Source organism: Dermacentor silvarum, chromosome 9, assembly GCF_013339745.2.
Source record: "Dermacentor silvarum isolate Dsil-2018 chromosome 9, BIME_Dsil_1.4, whole genome shotgun sequence".
NCBI classification, from domain to species: Eukaryota; Metazoa; Arthropoda; class Arachnida; order Ixodida; family Ixodidae; genus Dermacentor; species Dermacentor silvarum.
This window is the reverse complement of record NC_051162.1, coordinates 69,620,777-69,638,995: the sequence shown is the minus strand read 5'-3', so window position 1 is coordinate 69,638,995 and position 18,219 is coordinate 69,620,777.

Sequence of the window (18,219 nt, the reverse complement as noted above, 5' to 3'; positions counted from 1 at the left end):
CAGTCAGGGACGCCTAAATTTATTTATTGTAAAGGGAAACTTATTGTGTGGGCTTTAGCTGCAGAGGCATTTAGAATACACGTGAAGGGTGCGAATTCAACGGGGACGTACCAACGTAGCCCTAGTTTTCCATGCAAATTTGTTGTTGTGGCATTCGTTGTACATTCGTTTAACTGTATAGTGCAGCGTTAGCATCATAATTGCGTACAACAATAAACTAATAACCATAAATATTTGTGTAAGAGTATATGCTTTTATTGAATTAGGTAACAAAATTTGTCCTGGTTCAGAAGTAAGGCAAGAATGGACTAATTATGTTGCAGGTGGCCAGGACTCTGACACGCTTCGATATATTATAAAGAAGGAAATGCCATACAAGCAATGCAAAGCCTTTCTACACACTGCAGCTCAATTGATACTTAATGAAACCATCGTCATTTGTGTGGCAGCAAGGTTTAAAGATGCCTGCACTGTGAGTATTACGCCTGTGGCACTTGAAAAGTACTGATGTGTCTGGAGTCTGTGCGTCGTCTACATCGCCTGTAGCGTATGTTTTTGTGTGGTTGCATGGAAAATAATAAGCCGTCGTATGACATGACGCGGCTGTTTAGCTTCACTTCCTTGTTCAGATACCATAATGTGAGGGTTACCAAAGTTTTATGATGTAGCGGTGGCGACAACTGGTGGCTGAGACAAAAATTTGATTCGTTGGAAATGTTCTGCACCTACGTGGCGTATAACATACCTGAACGCACGCTTCCAGCTGTTCTGAGCAATAGCCTACGAAGAATATTGCGGCCTAGTTGGACAACCTGCGCAAGTTCAATTAATTGGTTAAGTCGTACTGCCGGAAGTAGCTGCAGCCGCTCTACATTTTATGAGCAGCGAAAACAGGGTTACGGTGCCGCGATGGCTTGAAATGCAAGGATGCATCGAGAGCTGCTGATGGGCAAGCATAAACAGGGATTTGCGAGGCTGTTCGCCTTCAGTGGTGTCAGGGACATTCCGGGCTAAGCGCAGCTGAAGTAGGTTCAACGAGGTAAAAACTGAAAGTGACATAATGCATGAAGCTGAGCATTATGAAAAGGCAGAGATGATTCGTCGCTCTTAATTTTTAAGATGGTAAATCTAATATTTTCAAGAGGGCGACATTTTTCGAAAACCAAAGTTGTCCCTCACCAGGGATCAGCACAACCCAAAAAGGAACATCTGAAGTACAAACAAGCATCTGAAAAGTAAGTTTTGAAATAGAGGTCCCAGAAATACGTTTTGAAATGGCAGCCTGAAGTCAGAGTGGCAAGTAATAAGCGCTAATGCATTGGGATATCGTAAGAAAAAAAATTATTCACAGCCTGAAAAGCAAGAATCGTCTTCGAAGAGACGATTCGTATTCGTCCATCCGTGTCTAACGCCTTTTTCTTGTGTACGCGTCTTGTGTATTCACTGGTGCCCCTTTTTCAAGTTCATCACGCACCAAGTTTTCCAAGAGCTGGTGCTTATAAGGCCTTCTTCCGTCATCAAATGTGTCCATGGTCAATGGCAGAATAACAAGTTTGCTGATATCTGAAGGACTTCACGCGGTGAGCGAGTGGCTATGGCGTTCAGCATCGGGTGTAAATGTTTGAATCGAAAATTTTACTTCTACATGCACAGCTACATATGCGTATAGCAAAATGCACCTAAATACAACACTGCTGCTGATAACTGAAATGATTGTTGTTGTATTCATATAGTAACTAGCCTCACACTTTGGCTGACCAACTTGCGTAAAATATTATAAGAGGTCTGGTGTCAATATTCAAGTGAATTTGAAGCGCACAGACGCATTGGCGGCCGGTGTGTTCATGCCTGGTTCAAGTATTAGGCCATTGTAGAAATTGTTAACACATCGCATTGTTATCACGCCACCGAAAGCAATACTGTTGTCTGTCTTGATGCTTAGAACGTTTGCAAGGCTGTGGATATAATTGATGATTTCAAATGCTGAGAGCCTCCATAGCAATAAACAGTGCGCCAGATCCATTAATAAGCTGAGATCGCTGCTTGTTCGACAAATAAGTATCACCAGCTTCAAATATTTTAAAGGTTTCAAAATGACATACATTTCGCCGTATCAAACAGTTTACCTTTTTTTTGTTTGTGTCTCTACCCCAAGGGTGACTCTGGTGGACCAGTGACTACATGGAACAAACGTGGGCGATTCTTTCAAGTCGGAATCGTTTCCTTTGGCTACGGCTGCGCCAGGAAAAATGAAACGAGTGGTTATACGAGAGTTGCCCATTTTGTACCCTGGATATTGAGTATAATGAAACGCTACGAACGAAGTGACTCCAACATACAAAAGTACTAAAGCAGATAGTTCATGTAGGTTTGTCATACATTTGCTATGTCAATTGAAGCGAGCTGCATAAGAAAAATGAATGCGAGTGTGGGAAATCGTCCTACGCATAAAACATCAGTGCAATTTCATGATAGGAGAAATAAAACCGTCAGCTTCCATGAAATGTAAGTGAAGACAAGTAAAATTTGGCACAAGGAGCAGGTAGCTATGACAGCCCCACCATTGTCGCACTTTTTGTGTCCTTAGTTATGGCGAGTGAGTCTACTAAGAACAACGAATATTAAGCAAGGCTGTATTACTTTAATTAAAGCCCCACGCTTTTAAGTTCACTCGCCTACAAGTGTGCAGAGATTATCGTAACTTTATTGATCGACTAGGAAATTGTAGCGAGTTTTATACAAAATCGCGCCTCTGAGAACACGGCTTGACAACAGTGACGTGCCGACAAAGGTGTCATTTTGACGTGGCAATGATAGGGCCAAAAAAAAACTGCATGCTAGAAGCGTTGCTTATCCTTACCTTCAACTACAGGGCGAAACTACAAAGTATGAAAAAGACAGGGATACGACGGCACGTGAAATAGCAGAAGCTTACTACGCTCACAAGCCAAGTGACCTGCGTGCCACGCTGCCATCAGCCACATTTGCCAGGTTGGAAAATATTTACCTTGCTGCTAATCCTCAAGATGGGTGGTGCAATTTTAGCCCTACTCACGTGTTTGTTAAAGACAGTTAGTTATCCAATTGATGTAAATAAAAAATGTATGTTGATAGTTCAGCACGTTGGCCTTGTATTCCTTTTTGTGATCTCTAATTTCGCGCTCTACTTTCAAGTGTGACAATGTTCTCTGAGTTGCGTTTGAAAATTATACTCAATGTTTGTTTCCTTTTTTTTGAAAACGTCCAGGGCATTTCGTGGATTGAAATCCACGTTACAAAGCCTGCTGCATAAATCAAACGCTTCATGGAACCGTTTCAATGTATACATTGAAACTGTTCCATCGAGCGTTTGATCTATAGAACCGAAGCACTAGTCGATTTCTGTTGCTTTTGAAACACATGCGCAAATGTAACGTTTTAACAGCGGAGCTGTTTAAGCCCGCCGTACAACGAGCGCATTTCACGAAAAACCAGCCGCGCCGTAGCCATGGCAGCCAGTGACGCCGCAGCTGCTAGAACATCTGGCATAACCTCGTGACGTCATGCCAAGCCACGCATGCGGAGTAGCGACAACCACGCAACTGCTACCGCTAAGCCACGCCCAGCGACGGAGACACCTCGCGCAACGGAGTTCCGCCGCGCTACCGCCGCGCCGCAGCTTGTGTGACGTCATGCTTTGCTCCTTGCCATAGCCGAGTTCTGCCGTGCCGCAGCGGGCGATAAGCTTGCACTAGGTCGCGCAAAGCTCGAGACACAGCGAAGCTGGCCGATCGATGGCGTCTCCTGGTAGTAGCTAGGTTGAACTTGGCTATGTCGAGGTTGGGAACTTGGTAGCAGCTAGGTTTGGCCTTGGCTATGCCTGAGTTCAGCTTAGTTATGCCATGTATCTCTTAGCTTATGACGCAATCGATCGGCCAGCTTCGCGTTGTCTTGAGATTTGCGCGGCCTAGTGCAAGCTTGGCCGTTTTTTTTTCCTGCTTTGTGCATGCTACAAATTTCGCATGGTGAAAACATGCTGATCCTTATATTTTTGATAAATTTTTACACAACGCATTGAACATTATGGTATAACTGGCTTTCTCTATGCGCAACAAGGAAGAGGTTACACCCATTAAAACAAACTTGCAAACCTTCTTTTTTTCGTAGAAACTTGCACTTGATGTAAGGAATTCAAAAACCAAAGCCAGATATGGAAGGAACAAAACCAACAAAATAGGAAAGGAGCCAAGGATTTCAATTGTACGGTTCACTTCTCTCGGCGTGTATACTTGGTAATTCCACGTTTTATTGGGCTTTGAACGGGCCCTTTGAACATGAACGTGTATTCTTGTACGATCGCATCCTACTTCCAGTCCTCATCATCACTCCACATATCCTTATTTTGCTGCACTTCCCCTTCGCTCTAAGCAGAGTAGCCGGCAAGAAGAGACTCCCTAAGGCAGAACTGTCGGGGTTTACTCAATAATTACCCTTCTTACTATCCCCTACCTTTTATTTTTGTTAGCATCCTTAGCTCCCTTTCAGCCCTCTTTTTAATGACAAAAATCGTTTAAAATTTAACCGATGTCGAGTGGACTCGACCCTTCGTCGCTCTGGTTCCTCAAGCACAGCATCCCAACGCTATAGCACTGTGCCACAAATTATCAGCCTTAGCAAACACCGGTACCCGCCGCGGTGGCTCAGTCAGCTAAGGCATTGCGCTGCTGAGCACGAGATCGCGGGATCGAATCCCGGCCGCGGCGGCCGCATTTCGATGGAGGCGAAATGCAAAAACGCCCGTGCTGCTTGCGTTGTAGTGCACGTTAAGGAACCCAGGTGGTCAAAATTAATCTGGAGCCCTCCACTGCAGCGTGCCTTATAATCAGAACTGGTTTTGGACGTAAAACCCCAGAAAGAAGCACAGCAAACACCGGCGCGCACAATTGCATTCTCAATAGTAAACGTTCTGCAGATATCTGTCTCCTGTGGGTTAACTCAAAAAGTCGCAGTTTTTCCCGGAAAGCGAAGCATCAATTGCGATAGGAAATTAGTAGAGAGCTAAACGGAGTAAGGATAGTAGTTTTATCGGCTGTATAAACTTGGACACATTCGATTACTAACTGAGGCTAACCGAACTCAGGCTAACCTAACCCGTAAGGCCTGAAAACGCCCTGGGTGCACGTGAAAAAACCAGAACAGCGAACCAATGTCGCTACGACCTGCAAACCACAAAAACACCGCAAATAAGCTTTATTAATTTAAATGCAAGGAGCATTCTTAACAAACTTGACTCACTCGAATCTTTGCGAATTAGTCTAGAACCTAATTTTGTAGCGATCAGAGACTTGGCTTAGTGAAAACATTACGGATTCTGAGCTCATACCACCAAACTATGCAATTGTACGATATTACAGACCAACCCAGGGCGGGGGCGTTGCCTTAGTAATTATCAAAAACATTTCAGTTCAATGTGCTCCCTTGTAGTGATGATGTCGAAGCAGTGTTCGGTAGGCTCAATGTTAGCTCGCAGTTTGTCACTGTCGGTTGTGTGTACTGTAGCCCGTCGGCAGATTGTGACGTCATCCACACACTACACAGCATCTACAACGCCATGTATCAAGCAACAAACTGATTCTACTGGGAGATTTTAACCTACCAGATATAGCAAACCACTAGAGCGATAGAGCAAACACCCCCCTCCATCGATAGAGCAAACAAACCACTGACGATCCTCACGGACTCCCAGCAGGCCTGCCACAACTTCCTACAGGGAAGAATCGCAAGACCTGCGGCACAAGTCCTAGCCCAAATACCCAAGAAGGACACTGACAACACCATCCAAACCATCATTTGGATACCGGGTCACGCTGCCATCACGGGTAACCTGTATGCTGACAGAGCAGCTCCGAGAATTTGCACATAACCGAGCACTCATCAGGCCGACTGCAGATGACCCTGACCCAGTTGACCCCGAGTATTCAGCAATCCTGAACTACCACAGAGGGAGTCGCTTGCGATATCTCCCACCCCATCGAATACTAAAGACGTAGGATGCCGCTGCCTGGCGTAGGCTCCAGACAGGCACTTACACGAACCTACACATATTACATCGCATGCACCCCACAGCCTACAGGGACGAATGCCCGTGGTGTGGGGCCACACCAACCCTATACCACATTACGTGAGAGTGCACGCTACACAACATAGAACACCATGACACGAACACCACGAGGGAGCAATGGGAGGCACTGCTGTCCAGCTCGGCCCTCGACGACCAGCTCAAGCTGATCCAGAGAGCAAGAGAAGATGGCAAGAGCCAGCGAAGCCCTAGACTAGGGCCCAGCCATTATCGATGCCCCATTGGGGCAAGACAATACTATTCTTGCATTAAAGTTTATGTATCTATCTACCAGATATAGATTGGAAAGCTTTACGCTTTCGATCACCCTGATCTGAATTAATTTGTAATGTGATGCTGCACTTTAACCTGAGTCAAGTGGTAGATCATCCTACACGCATTAAAGGGTCTACGTGGAACATTCTAGATTTGGTATTTGTCAGTGAGCACTTCGCACCAGAAGATCTCCAAATACAAATGTTAGACGGCATATTTGATCACAAGCTAACCTACTGTGCCATACCAGTGCAAGGTCCTTTAACTGTACCGAAAACGCAGAAATCATTTCTTGAGTCTTATAAAGCAGATGATACAAGCATTCTTGATTACTTAATATTCCAACACGCTTTGTTTGAAGAGTTGGCAGTTGACTTCTTCCACTACCATCGATGTTCTCTGGCACAAGTTTAAAGAAATTGTATTTTACTGCACCCATAACCATGTTCCGTCTAAAACAATAAAGTCTAACAAGTCTAACCCATGGATTACACGTGACATAACACATGCGAAACGCAAAGTAAGGAGGCTTAGAAAATCTTTAAGGCTAAAGCCTTCACCTTTTACTCAAGCCAGTGTGCGCAGTGCAATTAACGATATGAAGTCGAAGATTCGGACAGCCAAGAATATTTACTTTTCTAACCTTCTTCCGAACTCAGCACCACGGGAACTTTGGAATCACATAAATCCTAGAAGCGTGACGATAACCCAGCTTCCTCACGAAGACAACTTGAGTTGTGCACACTCCTTCAACAGATACTTCGAGTCTGTTTTTACCGCAGACAACGGGAGGGACCCGCTCATAGACCCATGTTTCCGTCAGCCTATCGAACCCCTTTGTTAGCACGCAGGGAGTACTGAACCTTTTGTAAAATCTGGACACGAAAAAGGGTACGGGACCCAATAACATACAAAATACCTTCTTGCTGAGATATGCAGAATGGATATCTAAATACTTGTGCACAGTTTTTAACAAATCATTAGAATCCTGAACTGTCCCCTGCGAGTGGAATACTGCTAAAATTGACCCGTGCATAAATCCGGAAGTAAGTCCAACGTCTCAAATTATAGGCCGATCTCCCTAACTTGTACAGCATGCAAGCTTTTAGAGCATATAGTACTGAAACACATAATCACATACTTGGAAAAACATTGCATACTGTCCCCAGCATGGCTTTCGAAGAGGGCGCTCAACAGTTACCCAACGGGTGGAGTTACTGCACGACATATCGCTAACTATTGACAACCAGAAGCAAACCCACTTGATACTGTTGGATTTTTCCAAGGCGTTTGACCGCGTGTCCCACAAAAAATTTACTTTAAAACTTATTCATGCCTTAGGTGACAGTCCTATTGTTCACTGGATCCAGCACTATCTATCTGATCGATTACTATTCGTACAAATTCATGATGTATCGTCGTTATTAGAACCCGTCACATCAGGTGTGCGCCAGGGTAGCGTCCTGGCGCCTGTGCTATTCCTTCTGTACAATAATGATTTGCCGTCCATATGCAATGTGAAATTTCGACTATTTGCAGATTGCATATTGTACCGCGAAATTAACTCACCAGCTGACCAGGAGACACTTAATGACGCATTACAGTGCGTTCATAAATGGTGCGAAGATTGGCAAATGAAAATTAATATTTAGAAACCTGCAGTGCTGACGATAACTCGGAAGAAAGAAAGGATGGATTACAATTATGCAGTTAATAACAACGGGATTCCAAGGGTTGACAAGCACACATATTTGGGTATTACACTTTCACACGATCTCAGGTTTGAAACTCACGTAGGCAACATCACGTCATGTGCATTAAAAAAGCTTTTTTTCTTAGACGCCGACTCCGCTCCGCGCCACCTAAAACGAAACTGCTAGCCTATACTACACTGGTTCAGCCAATCCTATAATATGCCATAAGTGCTTAGTTTCCTCACGATAAGAAACTTTTATCACAACTAGACGCTGTTCAACGTAAGGTAATCAGGTTTGTATTCAACAAATACACACGAACTGATTCGCCAACCGAGATGATAAATAAAGCCGGTCTACTAACTATTGAAAACAGAGCGAAATGTCTGAATGGCGACATTAAAATTAATACATATAGGTTCATTTCTTTAACCATCACCAGACCAACCCGACATAAGCACTCCCGAACGCTGGATGAATTTTCAGCCAACTCAAACTGTTTTAAATATTCATATTTTCCACTTGTAACTAGGGGATGGAATAAATTAGACAAATAAATCACTAACACTGAGTCAATATACAGTTTTGTATCCATATTAGAAAATTACTGTTAGCATCTCAGTTACATTAATTACTGTCACTTTTTTCCCTAATAAATAATCTTTAGCATGTTATCTCTGTTACCCGGCCAGTAATACTAATGCCTACGCAGAGTACTTGTTTTATGTATGGCGATTTTATTTGTTCTGATTATGTGCTCGCCTGCTATGATCTCGCAAGAGATTGGACAGAATTGTCTTGTAAATAAATTAACAAGCATGGTGTAAGCGTGCAGAAGCAAACATGAATAGATCACACTCGATCACAGCACACAACCGTTGTCAAAACGCTGGCGTGAGCAAGCGCGCCAGCAGCAGTGAGCGAAGGTTCATGCGGTCTATCGCTTCAACAGAAACTGACCAGCGAAAGCACAGCGCATACAAAGGTAGGAGCCGTGTGCAGATCGCTTACAAGATACGGTTCGTGCGACCGCCCTAAGCAGGGCAAAGTACAATTACGCAGTTGGTGGTAGAGTAGAAGCCACACCCCCTTCCTTCCGTGCTGCCTACTGACTTTCCCCTTTTCGCGTGCGAGATTAAGCCGCCAGTTCCCCTTCGCGCTGTCGCAAGATACGCAGTTGGTGCCGCAGCACAACGTCGCCCCCCGCCCTCCCTCCCATTCCCACATGGCGTTTCGCGCGACGGAAGACGTCGCGTTAGCTCTCCACCGTGCGTTCGCATTCCGTGAAAGCACGCGTCCGTCGCCCGCTTTCACTCGCACATACAGTATACGGCGCGTGGCGACAATTTTATAACCCTCAGACTTTATACGGAACCTCATGGCGATGGCAACGGCAGAAATCTGCTTGCAGTGTCCATATAATTGCTATCGCAATAAAAAAGAACAGGAAAACTGCAACCAAAATTTATTTTAGGAACGGGTTCCCTACGTTTCGGAGGCCAAAACGTGGGGACGTGTGGGTGTGCTTGTATTCGTTTTTGGCGCTTTGAAAGGCGCGCAGACAGTATTCGTAGACCTTGAGAGTATCCAGCGGGAAGTGTTGCTCACGAAGTTTTGGTGTTACTTGGCGTGTTCTTGATGTACCAGGATTCCAAAAAGAGCCGCCGCTGGTGGTCGCTTTTTCTCTCCAAGACGACAGCTCCATTGAGGAGAATCTGGGGATCAAAACACTCGCAGTGGTCTGCCCCAGCACAAAGAACGCAGTGCAGTGGCAGAACGCTGTGTGCTTTTTGATCACAGGAGTAGCCCTGAGGTCGCTGTGTTCTTGGAGAGAGAAAGCAACAGTCCGCGCTAGCTCCTTTTCTATATCCTGGTACAACAAGAAAACGCCAGGTAACACAAATTGTTTGTCAGGAACACTTCCCGCCGTTCACTCTTAAGGTCTGCGAAAAGTGTATGCGCGCCTGCCAAATCGCCAAAAACGAATACAAGCACTGCTACGCCTCACAACATCTCACCATGGAAGAAAGAGCGTGTCGGGCTCCAAAATGTCGGCGTTAGAATAAGTTTTGGATGGAGTATTTCACTTCTTTTATGCAGTTGCATTCTGGGATGCCAAGCAAATGGAGGTGCACTACACCCGCCCTTGGCTTCATGGCGTAGCGTGTTGAGAAGGAGATGCGGGAAAGGGTCACGGCTTGAGTACACGCAAAAGGACAACTTCGAGTTTTGTTTGCATCTGTTTTTTTTTCTTGCACTAAATGTTTGCATCCGTTTGCCAAGCTGCTTGAAAGCGCGAAGCTCGTGTTCATTTCTCTTGGCCGAGTCCCGGGCGTCTGCCTTTGTTATGCGATGACGCTCCGTTAAAAAAATGAAAAAAAAGAAGAAAACACTTATTCCATAAAGCTTGGTTTTCTTCTTGGGAAAACAGCCGCAACGAGTGCTGAAATCCTTCGAAACTTTTATAACTAATAGCGAGAAAAGGCTAACCGTACCTAGGCATGCTATGATAAGCTGGAGTGGTATTCTCGAGCGAGCACGATCGCAGATAATTCCACTTTAAGCGAGATTTCAGCGAGACTACTGCCGCCTAACTGTGCTAAAGTCGTTCGTAGACGCTAATGTATTCGGCGCTAGTCTCTTGTAATCTACTAAATGTCACGGTACATCCGAAAACTGTTAGCCCGATAATCATCATCATCATCATTATCAACCAATTTTTCATGTCCACTACAGGACGATGGCCTCTCCTTGCGATCTCTCGTTACCCCTGTCTTTCGCTAGCAGATTCCAATTTCTACCTATATACACATTTCCTAACTTCATCACCCCACCTAGTTTTCTGCCGTCCTCGACTACGCTTCCCATCTCATGGTACTCATTCTCTAACTCTAATAGCCCATTGGTTAAATCTTGAATATCCTGCGCAGCTCCAATTTTCTCTTAATGTCAATTAGAATATCGGTTATCCCCCTTTGCTCTCGAATCCACACCGCTCTATTCCCGTCTCTTAAAGTTACGCCTAATATTTTTCGTTCCATTGCTCTTTCTGCTGTCCGTAAGTTGCTCTCCAGCTTCTTTGCTAACTTCCAAATTTCTGCCCATATTGTAGCACCGGTAGAATGCAATGACAACATTTTTATTTTCAACGAAAGTGGTAAGCTGCCAATCAGGATTTGGCAATGCCTGCCGTATGCACTCCACCCCAATTTTATTAAAGCGATAGCTTTACTAACTTAGTCGAGCCGAGTTTCGCCGTCGCCAGCAATTTGACCTTCATTTGACTGCAGCTGCGCCGTAGCCTTGGCAAAATATAACTTGACTCGCCGCACCGAGCTCCACCGCCGCCGCCGGATTGGCGCATGTGCTCTCCGCAGCTGGGTCGCCTCCTGACCATGTGACGCCATGAGCCTGGCTAAGAGGAGCGCGGCGCTCGCCTACAAGAAAACATTGTCAGTGAGAGCTTGGCCATGGATGAGAGCGCAGCCGGGCCATCTTTTCTGAACGTTGCGTGCGTTGCACTGAGCGTTGCGTTTCAGTGCATACACCTTGCTTTATGCTATGCCAAGTTTTCTTCTCACTAATTTTATGATGCGTCCATATTTTATTGCTTCCTCGATCTATCACACGTTATAATTTCGAATATTCCTTATTTTCTTCTTGTTCATCAGTTTTGGCAGTTCAGCGAGTTCTATTTGGTATCTTGAGTTGCACATTTTCATTTTTTGTCATTTTTATTAGGTCCTTTGTTGCTTGGGATAGCTTACCTACTGGTTGTCTTGGTGCCTGACCTGCCACTTCAATTGGTGCTACTGAAATCAGCCCCTTCATCTTTCTCTTCTAAAGCAGCATATTTGTTTGTGAGCACCAGCCTGAATTGTACCCCTGTTACACGGGCATTTGCAACGGCCGTTAACGCCAATGGCAGTTGAACGCCGTAACGGCCGTGGGAACGGAACGGTGGTGGCTGCGCTCACACGGCACGTTTTTATGTTCAGTCGGTTCACTTCTGTTTGGACGATTTATCACTTGACTCTTAAAATCTTTACCTCGCCAACTCGAAAAAATTTTGTTTCTCTAATTATGTTCTGTACTACATGCTGTGCAGTGTGCTTGTTTAACTATTTGCTAGAGTTGTTTTCAAAAGTAGCGGAGAAGCGGGAACACGTTGCTGCTGGGGGCTGCCATCTTGCCTATTTCACGACGGAATGGACGAAAACGGTGGCGGAACGGAGACCGACGAGCTGCGTTGGTGTCAATCGCTGTTTGTTTTCCAACGGCACTCGCGCTGCCATGTAACTCCAGCCTAACGGCCGTTATATAAGGCCTACTGCTGTTTTCCTTAACGACCATTAAAATGCCCGTGGAACAGGGGTATTAGACTGCTCTTGCCTGTAATGCGACAAGGTTGGCTTGTTTCTTCTTGACTAGCTTTACTCTTTCTTTCCTCAAATTGGGGGAAATCCTAGATCTCACCAACCTGTGGTCACTGCACTTTACCTTACCTAACACTTCTACATCCTGTTGCACTTGCACTCTCAGCATATTGCAATATCTTCCACTATGCTGGGATCGGCAGAGAGAATGAAATCTGTTTCATTTATTGTTTCTCCATTAGAGGTTTTCCAGGTGCGGTTGCGGAGCTTCCTGAAGAAGCTATTCATTATAAGGAGCCTATTTCTTTCCACGAGTTCTACCAGCATCTCTCCTCTAGTGTTCCTAGAATCGATGCCGTAGTTGCCTACATGCTTGCTCACCAGCCTGCTTTTTCCCAACTTTTGCATTGAATTCGCCCAGTATACTGAGCTTGCACCTTTCTCATCACTAATTCAACATCTTCATAAAACTGTTCTCTTTCATCAGTGTGACCGGAGGTTGGAGCATAGGCTTCTATTACCTTCATTCTATGCCTCATATTGAACTTTATTACGACGACTGGCTGATAATTGTATATCTGTGATAAAATTATCCAATCGTAACGTAATAGTTTAACATTCGAATTACAAGCCACGCTGCGGTGTGTTAGCAACAGAACACCATAGCATTCCGTTGCTGAACTTCAGGTTGCCTGTCCAATACCAGCCGCGAAGACCGCATTTAGAGGGGGGTTAAATGCGAAAATAATCATGTGCATAAACTTAGGTTCACGGTAAATTGTTTGAGCTCGAACACCGCAGAATTTCTTTTTTTTAGGAGCGAAGCTCCTTATAGCGGCACCCGTTCCGTCCCCGTCGTAGTAGTAGTAGTGTGTAACCAGTCTGAGAAAAATGAGAAAGAAAATTCCGAAGTTGTGTCCGTAGCGCGGAATCGAACCAGGGACCCCTCGCTTCCGAGCGCGCGGCGTTAGCCCACTACGCCACAAAGCGCACATAGACACACGCACCACGATGGCAATAAATACCCAACATTAACGAAAGGTCGCGTTTCTAGCGCGTTTCTAACGCGTTTGTGCTCGCGCCTTACGGCCCGTGTAAGAAGCTGGTGTAAGACGCTGTGGCCTCTACGCCTTACCTTCAACGCGTTTCGAACGCGCTGCCCAAGGCGGTGGCAAGTCAAGTTCAAGTCGAGTAGTAGTAAGTGGTTCTTGTGGGAAAGGGAAAGGTTGGCGCTATCTTCTGCAGCCCTTGAGGGAGCACGGCTCAGCGCCAAACAAGTCGAGGAGCGTTTATGAATACGGGGGGTATACTCTCTCAGCAGTCATGTGATGGCGTCGGCGAACGCGGTGCACGTTCCGGCATGTGTAAATGGCTGCGTAAGACGCTGTGGCCGCTCCCCCTTACTAGAGTGTACTGCACGTTTCTAACGCGTTTGTGCTAGCGTCCCCTTAAGCGGGAGATCCGATGATTCCCTCGGGAGCTTCGCCCACTCATCATCATTCACCCCGTGGATATGCTGTGATTTTTTTTAAAATCAGGAGAGCTCACCCCTTCCACAGTATTTACAAAAAAAAGTATTCTTAAAAGCCAACTGCTGCAAATTTCACTTGAGCTAAATTGCCTATATATGCTTAGCATATACAGTCCGGCGGAACTTCGTCTCTCATTAATCGAGTCCGCGTCACGTCGGGCTAAATCAGCTCCTTTATATTGGCCACCCCATGCTTCATTCTTTTCCGAGCCGAGAAAGAACGCATCGAGGCTCTGTTTGTTCAATGTATACAACCGGATACAGTAAACCAGCTTGATTCGGAGAATACTTTGCATTAAAAGAACGCCGCGTTTGCGCAACGGCGTGGCTACAGCACACGAAGCAGCTAGCAGATGTGCGCGATCTATTCGCTGATAAACGGGAAAGGTCTACAAGCAAGGGAAGCAGACGACCCGGGCACTGGTTCTCTACAATTTAAATAGTACATCACTTCCGGCGAATGGTAATGGCGGCTCTTTGTATTGCGATAACAATTATATGGACACTCCAGCCGCATTTTCTTCCGTCGCAGTAGGTGCCGCCATCCCCGTGATGTTCTGTATATAGCCCTAGGGCGATAACATCGTCGGCGCGCGCCGTATGCTGTATGCGCAAGTGAAAGCGTGTGAGGATGAGCCGACGATGGCGCCTTAATCGCGCGCACGCAAGGGACGAAAGTGGGGAGGAAGCCGCCGTCCGCCGTTACGCGCAAGGCACCAGGAAGGGAGGGAGGGGGATCTATTCCGGAGGCTGCTGCATATGGCGCGGCCGCGTTGGCCCTATCTATAAAGTGATCTGTTACGTGGGGCAGAGTCCGCCGTGCCCTTTATTGTCTACCTTTTGTTCACGTTGAAGCGAGAGGTAGCACGAAGGTCAATACGCTCGGTGCCGCCGCGCTTCCTCACTCCAGCGTTTTGACAGCGTGTTTCCGCGGTGATCGAGGGAGATGTGTTTTGTTTTTATGTGCCGACGTGACCCCATGCTTGTTATTTTAGTTAGTAAGCGAAATGTTTACAAGTTTATACGGCCGATAAAACTACTATTTCTACTTCGCATTATCATCATTATCAGTCAATATTAATGTCCACTGCAGGATGAAGGCCTCTCCCTGAGACCTTCAATTACCGCTAGCTGATTCCAGCGTGCGCTAGGAAATTTTCTAACTTCATTACCCCACCGAGTTTTGTGACGTCCTCGACTGCGCTTCCCTTCTCTTAGTATCCATTGTGTAACTATAATGGCCCACCGGTCATCCATCAAACCCATTACATAGCCTGCCCAGCTCCATTTTTTACTTCGTATAGCTGTTTGCTAATTTCCTATCACAATCGATGCTTCGCCTTTTGGCCGAAACTGCAACTTTTTTCAGTTACAGTATAAAAAGAACAGTTTTTGTGAGCGTTTTAGTGAAGCACCCAATCACGTTTCAAGCGTAAATTTTTCCACAGAGGCTACTGTATGTGGAGATTATCTTAAACGAGGCTTTTTACGCAGTCCAATATTTCGCTGCGGTTGGCTTTAAACGCTTCCCGCTCACCTCAGATTATTACTGCAATGGGCTGCAATATATCAATGTTAAGATTTCTAACCATAGTGCGCATGATACGTATTCCGCTAGCGAGCAAAGGCCCTTAAATATCAGACCCTGTATAGAGCCGCGCGTATTAAAATGCGTCCAATATCTTTTCTGCCTTCGTTGAATTTTTGATAAGTGTATGAGTATCCCACTGTGTCCTATTGTGTTCTTAGTTTGTGCACTTATTAGTAGAAACCTGCTGTAGATAAGACTAGATGCAATCCCGTTTTTTCCTTGTATTGATTTAAATCAACCAACTTCTCTTGTGCCTCCGAGAGACTTGGACCATTTGTCTTACTTTTGCTCGTAGCAGTGAGCAGTGTGTACAGTCTCCTATTTTTCACTCAGAAATAAAGCACCGCCTGCTTCGTAGTCATAAAGTTTAAGCTTCACCAAATGCAAGACAAAGTTCAGAACGACCTGTTCTTTGAAATGAGGCAATCGGGTCGCAATGAAATAGGTACACTCGTATTTACTAGCCCTTGTTTTGTAGCCTTCCCCGACCACAGAATAGCGCTAGATATGCTCGTAAATTTTATACAACGACTGCCACTTTTATTCTCTGCCGATTCGTGCGTAAAATTCCAAGAATGTTATAAATCAAGGGAAACTTTCTCTTGCTAAATGCGCCAAAGATTGGCCGCGGCGACTGTTGTAAGTAGTGTCTTAAAACTTGCGCTGAAGATAGGATGTTTTTTTTTTTTCTGTCTAGGGCCACCTCAGAAAAGTTCACGGCTAGAATGAGTACCTGTATGCCTCTATAGTGCGTGGAGTTTTATAGAACAACAAGTAGTTAGCGCAGAAATAGGCCATGCCATGTTCATCTTATAGGACGTGAGCGCTAAGCAATGACAAGTGCTCCGAAATCAGTTGTTACCATATTATTAGCTTCGTTCCTGAGCTGGATTACTGGCAGTTTTCAAGTAAGTACGAATGTTTTGTTCCCATCAGCATTTTCAATATCAAAATACAAGGCAGAGTTAAATATACGAACATTTCAGGCTGGTATTTTTGTGATCTTGTCTTTACTAGCACTCGCCGCGGTGGCTTGTGGCTATGGTGCTACGCTGCTTAGCACCAGGTCGCGCGATTGAAATCGAATCTTGGCCGCGGCAGCCGCATTTCGAGGGGGGGGGGGGGGGATGCAAAAGACTCCCATGTCTTTTGCATTGGGGGCACGCTAAAGATCCCCTGGTGGACAAAATTATTCCGGAGTCGCCCACAACGGTGTGCCTCATAATGTATGGTTTCAGAACGGCGCAACAAGTAATGTAATCGTGGTTCTTGTGTGTAACATCCTGGAATTCAATGCAATTCCATTCTTTTCAATCGCACCTCTTTAACAAGTGTCTGTAAGTATATCTGTTATGCAAATGAGAAGGTAATAAATTTGCAAATTATTGCGCTTCTTGGGAGCGAAAAGGGAGGAAATTTCACGTTCGAAAATGACCACTTGCGCCTGTATACCAAACATTTCCGATCGCCCAATTTGGTAAAGTTCTTGTAGAAAAGAATTGAAACACCAAGAATCACCGGTAAACCTTCAGAAGATCTGTACGTATCAGTTGAGGTTTCGATGTCCGCATGGCCATCGTAACATCAATTTCTTCGTTGTCTTCATCAGCTCAGCGTTGGTCGAATTCTTGCTGAAGGAACAATTCTGGCTGTAACATCTTTTTATCAACACTGCCACGCAGCGTCACGAATAATTGTGGAGTTCTTAATATTCACCTGCTTCATAGCAGAAGGTGTAACCGAGTGGCAGGTCTTGCCGAAGCCTGCTGTTCCACCAGGTTTTTCGCACTTCCGTTGGTTAATGCATATTCTGAGGGGAAAATATCTCTTACACCGATTATAAACTGTCAGGCTTCTAGAATTGGCCTTCAGGTCGAAAGTCCAACAGAACTTCGCGAAATTGGGTATGCCACACTGAGATTTGCAGGTGCTTCACTACGTTTATCTTAAAGAAGCGGTGTGAATTTACGGCTTTCTTTTCGTCGCATGCCCTCGCAGCCACAAGTGCCAGTAGAGTACCCAGTCTCCTCCAGAAATGTTATAGCACCGCCCTAAAATCAGCACGCTATCGCGATAGGATGCGAACTGCGGTGTAGCTGGTGAAGTGGCAATGTAGTTGAAGAGGTCTATGAGAGAACTTCAAATGGTAGTTAGTTAACAATGCAAAACGTGGACGACAGTCCATCTGGGCGTCACAATTTTGACAGAAGGTGACACGGTAATCCTAGATTAAGCCATCGTATGCTTCGGTTAGGAAGGTATCAGAGACGTAATTGCGTAAATGCTTGTAATAATTTGAATACATTTTTTTCTTTTATTTCCAGAAAGAACAATATACCCTCAATGCAAAATGTGAGTGTACAGTAAAGCAGTAATTCGCTCCCCTAAAAGCCAATAACAGAAAAAATACCAAACCATGGCACTTCTGTTTCTTCTGCAGCATGCGGTTTGTCGGTGCCGGCAGCGAGAATTATCAACGGAAAGGTGACAGTCAAAGCTACATGTGCCATGGATGGTAAAGAATTTGTTTCATAACTGCTGTCCTCAAACTGCCAGACGATCGTGTTTTAATGCGAAAGCCTTAAGTGGCTTATACTACCGACAGCCTTGAAAAAAAAAAAAAACGTGGCGTCCAGTCTAGTGGTATAAAAATT